General features: G+C 39.8%; 1 long non-coding RNA gene across 1 annotated transcript; it reads left to right on the plus strand.

Annotated features, from left to right (window-relative positions):
* Positions 1 to 5,451: 5,451 nt before the first annotated feature.
* Positions 5,452 to 9,279, plus strand: LOC138968144 (uncharacterized). Its single transcript, XR_011456086.1, has 3 exons — positions 5,452 to 5,598; positions 6,567 to 6,626; positions 9,228 to 9,279. It is a non-coding gene; the product is annotated as an uncharacterized lncRNA (long non-coding RNA).
* The last annotated feature ends 2,674 nt before the right edge of the window (positions 9,280 to 11,953 follow it).

Raw genomic sequence — 11,953 nt, forward strand, 5'->3', positions numbered from 1 at the left:
GTCTCGCGATTTATGTATAGTTTAATCTGTTAGTGTTCTGATGTAAGTCCAGCAGTAGATAGGTTAAGCCTATTTTAACATACTGGAAACTGGTAATCTTCCAGTAGGTATTAATTTAGTTTTACTAAAGCCTGCTGGGACACAAGTAATGGGTTAGTGCATTTGTAAACAGGAATCGCTTGACAAGTGGCCCCCTTCATCCCCCCCTTCCTCGTCCTGATATGGCTCTGCGTAGTCGGCTGGACGTTAAGCAACAAATAAACAAACAAACAAACAGGACACATCAACACTATTATTTTGTTTACCTGTACCAACAGGTGTAGAACTCCCTGTTTCTTTGATATTGTCAATGTTTCGGCTCGTGTTGATCCTGGGATCAACTGAATTTCTTGTATCCCTGTTGTATCGGAAGGAGTTAAATTCTGAAGATGTTCACAAGATATGCTATTCTTACACACACACGTTTGCACCCACGCGTACATTTTCCCTAGCCCATATGGCTTTGCTTGCAAGGTACACCAACTTTTTGAAAAAGTACTTTTGCCTCAGGTTTAGGGTAAACAGGTCTGTATCTTGTCACGACGACTTGTTGACAAACGAAGATTCGCGAAAAAAAGAGAAAAGCGCTGAGTCCTGGGTAGAGAGCTAATAAAGTACCGGTAATCGCTAATCGAGCGAAATGAAAATCCGCGGCGACTTCCATTAGGTGAATGCTATTCAAGTTTAGGTAACGTTTTAAGCCGCATCTTTTTATAAACCGCAATGCGATTTTTTTTTGAAAAAAAGTCGCGGCTTGTAGTCTGTCAAATACGGTACAATCATTAATGAAATCTCTCCTATTTATTCATAGCAGTAAAACTGTTAACTTATTTTTGTACTCGCTGAGGCTTTCTGTTTTGATAATGATGAGATCATATTTTGCAGACACAACACGTGGGAACCTGAACAGAATGTTGTGTAAGTTATTTGGTCTTTTGTGTGTGAGGTTAAAAAGTTTTTTTATGTTGAGGTTATCAATTGTTTTGTTTTTTATGTGACTGTGCCACCCTCGTTATTTTGTGGTTTAGGTTTGGAGATTAAAAACTTATTTGGAAAAATTGCATTACATTTTAACAAACACCTGTAACACTCCATAATTTTGCTCGAAGTATCTCTAGTATGTTGGTAAAATATTCTGAAAGTTTCAAAGCAATCCACCAAGTCATTGCTAAAGTGCATCCTTTTTCGTCATGATAACCCTAAAAAATGACACAAAAAGTCCCGGTTTTGACCGCTCTTGCGATCGACACCTGCATCAGTAGGAATAGCATAGCACGCGAAATACGCAAGGTAGCAAAACAAAACAATCTGTTCAGGGTAGATCATTGGTTTTGACTTTCTTCTCGTATGTCAAAGTTGGAAAGTTTTGCCTGTTGTGATTTTTTGTCGATTTTTCATTCGGCTCTTCCGTTTTTGTCTGGTCGATTTTGAGGGTACCCTTACTTGAGCGGCGGTCACGTGATCCATGTAAAAGAAATATTTAATCCAAAAGGTGATCCGGAAGGTTAAGTGAACGGCCTTAACTGGCATAATTATACAGTTTTAAAGAAATGACACAGGAATTAATGCTTTAATTTGGGTTTGAAATTAGTTGTAATAATTGTTTGGCCAAGTTTAATTTAAAAATTACGCAACACCATGAAAAATCATTATCTTTTTTTTCTTTTGTTGTTTAATAATATACATATAGTCTTTGCCATGAAACCGACTTGGAACACGTTTGAATGATCTATATCGACCAAAAGAGTGGGATTCCCTGTAGGTGGAGTTCCTGGAGGGGGATTCCCTCCCACAGGGTGGAGTTTTTCAATAAAACTTGCAAACCATACTCGAATTTCTAAGAAATATCAAAAAAGATGGAAAAACATCAAATTCTACTGATGTCGCCAAGCATCACGTGACTTTCAGCGATATCAGCGACACGCTACAGGAACTAAATACTGTGGTATTCCCTGTATACAGGGAATCCCCCTCCAGGAACTCCACCTACAGGGAATCCCACTCTTTTGGTCGACAGACCCCATCAGCATCAGTGACAGGTGTTAATTTGGGTTTGAAATTAGTTGTAATAATTGTTTGGCCAAGATTAATTTAAAAATTACGCAACACCATGAAAAATCATTATCTTTATTTTCTTTTGTTGTTTAATAATATATACATATAGTCTTTGCCATGAAACCGACTTTGAACATTGTTTGAATGATTGTCAGCACAGTATTCTCTAGGCTGTGTCTCTTGGCTTTGGGTATTTCTGTTACACTGTGAGAGATTGGTTGAATGACAAATAGTCACCGCGCAATAGCGGCCCCCCACGCAATAGCAGACCCGCGCAATTGTGGATTCGCGCAATAGCGGGCCGACCCCATTTAAACAACAACACTAATGGCATTTTGATCCTGACAATGTGGACGAATTTTTTTAACACTATCAGTGAGGCCGATGGAATCTATGTCGACCAAAAGAGTGGGATTCCCTGTAGGTGGAGTTCCTGGAGGGGGATTCCCTCCCACAGGGTGGAGTTTTTCAGTAAAACTTGCAAACCATACTCGAATTTCTAAGAAATATCAAAAAAGATGGAAAAACATCAAATTCTACCGATGTCGCCAAGCATCACATGACTTTCAGCGATATCAGCGACACGCTACAGGAACTAAATCCTGTGGTATTCCCTGTATACAGGGAATCCCCCTCCAGGAACTCCACCTACAGGGAATCCCACTCTTTTGGTCGACAGACCCCATCAGCATCAGTGACAGGTGTTTGCATCAATTTAAGTTGTACAAATGTTTTTGTTTGCACAGTGAACTAATTTCTTGTGCACAGTGATCCCCGTTGTGCTCATGTGCAAGTCTCATGCCAAGATCTAACCCACTGGGGTCCTGCTTTGGCCCCAGTCTTCTGCAAGACCATAAAAGCAGCAACAAACTATTTATTATGTTGCAGGAGACCAACAATGGTCTTGTCGAATGGAGATTTGAAAGAAAGATTGCATGACATGAAAGGGCTCCTAAGCAACATCGCAGAGGGGTCCTTGGTCACCCAACGCTGCCAGACTTACCAACAAGGTGGCAGGTCAAGGCGTAAGTTGCTCTTTTAGTTTTACAAGACTCTCAATGTTTGTTCTTTGTGACCATGCACCATATTTTACTTGTTTGTTTGCATATTAATATTTTCTTCAGGAATGTTCCTGACATTTTGGTTGGTTACCATTTCAAAGTTGTTCCTTTAATGTGGGTTTTTCCCCCCGCGGGTTAGGGGGAAAAATCTACCCGATGCTCCCCAGCATGTCGTAAGAGGCGACTAACGGATTCTGTTTCTCATTTTACCCTTGTTAAATGTTTCTTGTATAGAATATTGGTGTGTCGGTGTGTCAGGTGTGCAAGAAAAAAGGGTATTTTTATATCATGGGTTTTATGAATTTTCTTCTTTTATTCTTTTATAGTTATTAATTAATGACCTATATGTGCTGATGACTAATTTAATTTCCTTTGTTGGATCAATAAAATGTTATGAGTTAAAAAAAATATAGTCGATGTTTGTAAAGATTTTAGTCAAGCAGTATGTAAGAAATGTTAAGTCCTTTGTACTGGAAACTTGCATTCTCCCAGTAAGGTAATATATTGTACTACGTTGCAAGCCCCTGGAGCAATTTTTTGAGTCACTTGAGAAAAAGTGACTCTATGTAATCGGTCAGTGTTAGTCTGTCCGGCCGGCCGTCCGGCCGGCCGTCCGTAGACACCACCTTAACGTTGGACTTTTCTCGGAAACTATCAAAGCGATCGGGCTCATATTTTGTTTAGTCGTGACCTCCAATGACCTCTACACTTTAACGATGGTTTCGTTGACCTTTGACCTTTTTCAAGGTCACAGGTAGCGTCAAAGGAAAAATTAGACATTTTATATCTTTGACAAAGTTCATCGGATGTGATTGAAACTTTGTAGGATTATTCTTTACATCAAAGTATTTACATCTGTAGCCTTTTACGAACGTTATCAGAAAAACAAGGGAGATAACTAGCCTTTTCTGTTCGGCAACACACAACTTAACGTTGGGCTTTTCTCGGAAACTATAAAAGTGACCGGGCTCAAATTTTATGTGAACGTGACTCATTGTGTTGTGAATAGCAATTTCTTCCTGTCCATCTGATGCCTCATATAATATTCAGAACTGCGAAAGTGACTCGATCGAGCGTTTGCTCTTCTTGTTTATTAGTGCTTTTGTGAACAACAGGGCCTAGCATTGTAAGCCGTTTGGCTTACTTTACGCCGAAATAACATCTCCAGTACGCGGAACTCGATTTGGTGTACGCCGAAATGCAAAAACCTGTTATTCCCAAACGGTAAACCCAAACAGTCCCAGCTTTCGTTTTGTGCGCCTTTCGGTTCAATTCTCAATCGGTTTGATAGTTTGTTTGAGCACGCACTTCCTCTGGCATCGCGCGAGCATGCTTTGTGCCGGTGTTTTGTGGCTCTAGACTTGAAATAATGTCTCGAAGCGACATTGTTGAACGTGGTCAACCATTTAGTGACAAAGAATCCAGGTATTCCTGGAAGTGGGAATGGCTGGATTTCGTTCCGAAGGCGGAAGGCAAGTCAGAAAAAGTAATGTGCCGAAACGAACTATGGCTCCGAAAGGTTGCTATTTCTGGCAAAGCATACTGTCAATTGTGCCGGAAAGAAATAGGTTACGCGAACAAGGGTTTCGCTGCTATCACAGGCCACTGAAACGCAGATGTTGGTGAAGGCATAATTTAGTTGCTCAATCTTCTTTGGGGGGGGGGGGGGGGGTCATTTTAGGTCAAAAAATCTGCAGATCCCCGCCTTTGTAAGCTGAACTCACTTTTTCCAATGCTGGGCCCTGGAACAAGAAACAATTAACAAGTGGCTCTATCCCTTTCCCGTCGCGATATAACCTTGAACGGTTGAAAACGACGTTAAACACCAAATAAAGAAAGAAAGAAATGTGGGTTTTGAAATACAACTTTTGCGATTTTGCACACTCCTTTATAAGACCTGTATGTTGCTTTTTACTTTTAGAGTTCCAAGACCTACAACAGTAGTCAGTAACTCATGCCTGAACAAATGTGAAAACATTTTCCAGAACAATATTTCCAGATCTTTTGCTTGTGACTGAAACTGACCACGATGGTGTGATGAAAATGTACTACCAAAAGAAATCAGAGAGCTGGGGGTGGTGTTGGTATAGTTTATTATGGTACGCATTGTTGTGTTTCGGTGCAATTTGTGTTTACTGAAGTACAGTTAAACTTGTTCGTTGGGTTCACGGAAAATGGTGATTCCTGTTTAACAATTACTGCCCACAAGATATCTGGGTTGTCTTCTAAAATAAATGGGTTTGCAAATCGGAAGATGTTATCATTGTTAATTTATTTTATGATTCTATGAAGTTTCCTTTTCGTGACTGGAAACTTTGCATGTGCATTTTTTTTTTTTGCAGGCTCGCTTGACATTGACAATGGGCTGGCGCTGCTGCCAGATGACCAAGAACACGTCATGATGGACACACTGATGTCTATGTTCCCTGTGCTGGCTTTCAAGGTATGCTTTTATTGCAGTGTGATGCATGAATCGAGGCATTGCTTTATATTTTAAACTTAAAGGAGCCAGCTAATCAAAATGATTAATTTGTGGTAAGGCATTAATGTTGAAGCAATAATACACTTGAATTATATTATTCTTGAAAGTTTGGCCGAAAAATATTCCTAGAAATATGTTTATGTTATTGATAAGCATCGGCTAAAGTTTCTTCTGCTACTTACAGATCTAAAAAAATAATGTTTTCTTTATACATGATCAAAAATTGACAGAGTGGAAGATAAATTTCTGCTAATTAGAGACTGAAAGCTTAGATTTTTTTTTATCTGCCACGGTTTTTTCAGGGCATTAGAAAATGATTTATATGAAGAAATTAGAGTTATGTCATTTTGTTCTCAAGTGTGAAGTTATGTCATTTTTTTTCTCTCTAGTTTGCACGTTTTTTTCACTTGTTTTGGCGTTGGAGAATAAGATAAAAAAGGGTAACTTGAGTTGCTAGAGACTAAGAGAGCGACTTTGCTCTTCCACTTTTCAATGTTGGAGATTTTTTATATGAAATCAACAGGCATGGTTGCAAGATTTTAAAGAAATCTGTGCCAAATGAAAATGAAAATAACATTCAGGTAAATTTTTTATGTGAACATTTTGTGATGTTTTGTAAGGTGATTAATGGCTTGGTGCAGTGGGTTGAGGTCCCATTTGTATAGCTTTGGATGAAAACTGAAGAGTTAAAAGATATTTTACCCTTGAAAACCTGTATTAATGCATTATAATTACACACACAGATGGTTGGCTTCCTACTGTACTTGCATTATGGGCAGAAGGAGAGCGAGTTTATCAGTGGGCTCAATACTGTGTATCGTGTCTTTAATAATGAATTATTTGTCCATGCACATAGAGATAATGTCATCAAGAACCACCATGGAACACTTATGGAAATGTCTTTCTTTGAATACCATTTTTTTTCTCAGAATATGGACTTCATCGTGAGAGTGCTCCTGCCAGAAGCAATTTTCACCATTTACTCGCAGGTGCGTTTATCTTTTTCCAGCAGTGCATATTGATGGTATTATTTTACTTCCGTCAGCTTGATTATGCATTCTTCATGCACATTTGCAAGTATTGGTCTTATGCTATTGTCAGTTTTTGGCTCACCTGAATAATCAGTGAGTCTATGTAATGAGGAGTGTTAGGCCGTCAGGCTGGCTGTCCGAAGAGAAAAACTTTAACGTTGGGGTTTTCTCGGACATTATTGCAGCAGGAGCTTCGAAACTTCGCACACTTCTACACTACTCTCATAAAAAACTTCACAGATGCGTTTGAGTGCAGATCTTTCTGATGAGGCTGTTGATCGTAAAACCAATTATATGACTGGAAAGGCCGTTTATTCCCCTAACTTATTCAGAAAACAGATTGAATTGACATGACGTAGTGTCGATACAGTGGAACCTACAACACAGACACCCCCCAAAATCAAATTCGCAAAATCAATGTTCCCGCGATAAAATCGACAACAAATCAGAACAACTAAATCGAAACAGGGTTAGCATGTCATCAGACGGAACTATCACATCTGCACTCAAAACAGGAAGCACAATGCTGCAATCTAGGGCCACCTGAGCTCAGAAACTGTCATTTAATCATCTATCTCTCTCTTTCTCTCTCTATCTCTCTCTCTCTCTCTCTCTCTCTCTCTCTCTCTCTCTCTCTCTCTCTCTCTCTCTCTCTCTCTCTCTCTCTCTCTCTTTCTTTTTTCTGAAGGGGGGTCCTGGGCCCCCTTAGCCCTGGACCTGGGACCCCCACTTCCTCCCTTTTAACAATTCTCGAATCACAGCGGTCGCGACTGTATTGACATTGACTGTACTCGATTAAGAATAACTTGTTCTCTCTTTCCATTTTACTTGCACCCCAAGAACAAGCAGATGATCCTGCATGATTGAGGAAAAAAATCATTGAATTGTAAACAATATTTGCCATTCTTACTCTTCACATGGGTGAAAGTAGCCCGTCAATTGACTGAAATCCGTCAATCTGAAAATAATTCTGACAGAAATTCCGTCAATCTGCAATTTTGAAAAAATTTTTTTTTTATTTTTTAATTTTTTTTAATATTTTTTTTTTATATAAACCGAAACTACTTGCGGAACGCGTTTTCGAACTGCTATAGTGAACCGGTTGCAGTTTGCCCGGGTTGGAGTTCATGAAACTAAAACTGTGTGTGATAAGTTTGGTGCTTGAAACTCAAGTGCTTTTCTTTGAGAACTTTGCACTATAAGAGATGCTACTGCTTAGTTGCTACTTTGTGCAGTGCTACATCATGCTGTTTGCATGTGTGACATTCTGTTTCATCATTTAATTCAATGCCTGTCTGGCAATGTTTGCTTCTTATAATTAAATATTTCGAACTTTTATTTCAGTTGTTCAGTTGTTCACTTTCTATTTCATGTAGTATGGCTGTTGTCAATGTTAATTGTTATCAATTGTGTCGTTGTGTTGGAAGATGCAAGTGTGCAAGGATACAAAAGAAAAATGATTACTTCTGTGAATTGTTTTGATTTTGTTTACCCTTTTTGACTCACATGCGAAGCAAAAGTGAGTCTATGTACTCACCCGAGTCGTCCGTCCGGAAAACTTTAACGTTGGATATTTCTTGGACACTATTCAGTCTATCAGTACCAAATTTGGCAAGATGGTGTATGATGACAAGGCCCCAAAAAACATACATAGCATCTTGACCTTGCTTCAAGGTCAAGGTCGCAGGGGCCATAAATGTTGCCTAAAAACAGCTATTTTTCACATTTTCCCCATTTTCTCTGAAGTTTTTGAGATTCAATACCTCACCTATATATGATATAGAGGGCAAAGTAAGCCCCATCTTTTGATACCAGTTTGGTTTACCTTGCTTCAAGGTCAAGGTCACAGGAGCTCTTCAAAGTTGGATTGTATACATATTTTGAAGTGACCTTGACCCTGAACTATGGAAGATAACTGTTTCAAACTTAAAAATTATGTGGGGCACATGTTATGCTTTCATCATGAGACACATTTGGTCACATATGATCAAGGTCAAGGTCACTTTGACCCTTATGAAATGTGACCAAAATAAGGTAGTAAACCACTAAAAGTGACCATATCTCATGGTAGAAAGAGCCAATAAGCACCATTGTACTTCCTATGTCTTGAATTAACAGCTTTGTCTTGGATGACCTTGGATGACCGTGACCTTGGGTCAAGGTCACATGTATTTTGGTAGGAAAAATGTGTAAAGCATGTGAGTCGTATGGGCTTTGCCCTTTTGTTACCATATCATTAGAATCTGAAGGTATTTTTTGACCTGCATGATAGTGTATTTTTTGCCAGGAAAGGCCACAAAATCACAATGAATAATGCAAAAATTCGTTTTCGGCCGGGGGGCGTTGCCCCCCTGGACCCCCTAACCCCGCCAGGGCTTGGGCGGTCCCTGGACCCCTGCCTCAAAAAATTTCAGTCAATTTGATTTTCCTAGGTTTCACCCATGTCTTCATCAAGCAAAATTGAACTAAATACATTTGGTTTGAAGTTAGCCTGAGTTGTACAAACCACAATTTATCCTTATGTATGTATGTATACATTATTACTATTGTTTTTTCAAGGTTACATCAGAAGCGCTGGAAGACATGCCAGAAAGAACACAAAACAGGTGAGTAGATGGAAAGTGTCTGGCTTTGAGTGTGTCTTGTAAAGGAGTTGTACTCTTACAAAGTTACACTTACACTGTATTTGCATGGGGAAGTACATGCATGTACAGACCTGGGAACCCATACGATTTTGGCGTATTTTGTACGCCTGATTGTCTAAAATACGATCAGTACGGTCGGTGGAAAATAAATACGATCAAACAAATTCATAGACTACTTTTCTTCACAATCGTAACTTACAGGCAAGAGAATCTTCCGCCGTTTGGCGGAAATCCGCCTTTTTGGTGAGCCCCAGGGTCATTTCTGAGATCGGTGTAAATCCGTTAAGAAAATTTGGGGGGGGGGGGGGGGGGGGGTACTTTCATCCGCGTAACAGCTTCCATCGGCGATAGTTTATTCTCAATTGGCGTATTATTTGGACTGAATGTTGCTTGTATGAAATTTGCCGAGTAGAACCCGAGGATGATAAGAATGCTGTCGGAAACAGCCGAGCAAGTGGTGTTATGCTTGTTCCGGAATTTGCTGAAGATTTCCGAGCGCTTTCTTTGTTTTTACGGATCATGCAGTTTGTAGACCACGCGCCATTTTGGTCACCATGCATCGACGAATTACGAAAAGCGATAAGGCCCTTGCGGCCGGAATCGACTCAAGTGTGAAAAACAAATGGAATTTTGGTTGGCTTGAGGAGAGAGTGAAGACTTCGATCTGGTTGACGAAAGGCAAAGTCTAAAACGAACACACAGTGGAGCTCTCTGTTAACGATTTTGAACACATTGGTGAGAAGTTACTGCAGCTTCAAGTGCACTGTTTTGTAAAGTTATGGTGTCTCCTGGTGCACGTTTTAGGTGTGGAAAATGCCAAAAACCCTCAGCTTCAGGGGGCAACGCCCCCTGACCGCCTATAGCAGTCCCGGCATTATTTTCCTCCTTTTTATATTTAGTCAAGTTTTGACTAAATATTTTAACGTAGAGGGGGGAATCGAGACGAGGGTCCTGGTGTATGTGCGTGTGTGTGTCTGTGTGTGTGTGTGTGTGTAGAGCGATTCAGACTAAACTGCTGGACCGATCTTTATGAAATTTGACATGAGAATTCCTGGGTATGAAATCCCCGTACGTTTTTTTCATTTTTTGGATAAATGTCTTTGATGACGTCATATCCGGCTTTTCGTGAAAGTTGAGGCGGCACTGTCACGCCCTCATTTTTCAACCAAATTGGTTGAAATTTTGGTCAAGTAATCTTCGACGAAGCCCGGACTTCGGTATTGCATTTCAGCTTGGTGGCTTAAAAATTAATTAGAAAATTAAACTAGACTTACGCTAGGAAGTTGAAGTTTAATTGAAATTATTAAGAGTCTATTGACAGGAACGGAGGAGTTACGTGAGTATTGTGCGCGCATGAGCAAGAAGTCAATGTTAAGAGCTGTGTGTGGTCACTAGACTGACGACTTATAGGGAGGGTCAGTTTATTGAATCATCATAAATCTACTGACAAGGGAGGGACGTAACTCCTCCGTTCCTGTCAATAGACTCTTAATAATTTCAATTAAACTTCAACTTCCTAGCGTAAGTCTAGTTTAATTTTCTAATTATTATTCATCTATTGACTACGTCACTACGTAGTCACGTGAGACTTCAGAAACAGTCTATGTGAACTCACACTCAATCAGACAATTAAAGAGTTCTAACTTTTATTCTCAAAGTAACCATCAAGAATTATCTGACCAAAATTTGAAACAGAAACATCTTTCTTGTAGAACTTAACAAACACTCTGTCACTTGCCCAACTACCAGCTTTGAGTATAGTTTTCAAGGGCACACCTCTCTTTTCTGCTGCACAACTCGCACTTCGTGTGGAATGTGCTGTGTATTTCTTTGTGTCTATGCCAGCACTCCGTAACACAGCTTTGATCCACCTGGAAAAAGTCTGTTTTCCTACAGCACAATGAGGTTTTGAATAACTGATGAAGAGTTGCTTCCCTTTCCTTAAGGGCTTAGTTACAGTCAAATATTTCTTCAAGTGACGTACAGGACAGAGTTTCTCATTATCTGTGAATTCGAGTATTTCAGCAGGTTCTGTGTGAAACCCAGGTTTAGTAGTCTTATGCTTGCTTGAAAACACTATCACACACTTCTGATCAAAAACTCTGATATCATCCACCATTAAAGAATGTAGAGCATGTCCCCTTTGACCTGTGACTAAAGCTACTAACATACACGTTTTCAGTGTCAGTTCCTTCAAAGAAAGTTCATGCAGTTGATGAAGCTTGTCAAAATAGTCTAATACAACATTCACATTCCAGGTGTCAGTATACTTAGGGAAAGAAGGTCTTTCTTCAAAAACACCTTTAATCACTCTGCACACAACTGGATGACTTCCTATCGTCTGACCCGATAGCATGGGTAAGTAAGCTGACAACGCACTACGGGCAGAATTGACAGTACTATAACCTGCTCCAGCGTCAAACAGCGAAGCAAGAAAGTTAGCTACTCTTGCAGGTGAAGCTATGTCAGCATCAAAACTATTCTCTGAAGCATAAGATCGCCATTTTGAAATATAGCAGTTATACACAGCTTGAGTCGATGATCTGAAAGACTGAATCATCAGGTCTGCAGCACGTTGTGAGAAGCCTTCCTGGAGATAGCGTTCCCTGATATATTGCATACCAGAAGTCGAAGGGAACG

This window comes from Littorina saxatilis, linkage group LG6 (genome assembly GCF_037325665.1).
Source record: "Littorina saxatilis isolate snail1 linkage group LG6, US_GU_Lsax_2.0, whole genome shotgun sequence".
NCBI classification, from domain to species: domain Eukaryota; kingdom Metazoa; phylum Mollusca; class Gastropoda; order Littorinimorpha; family Littorinidae; genus Littorina; species Littorina saxatilis.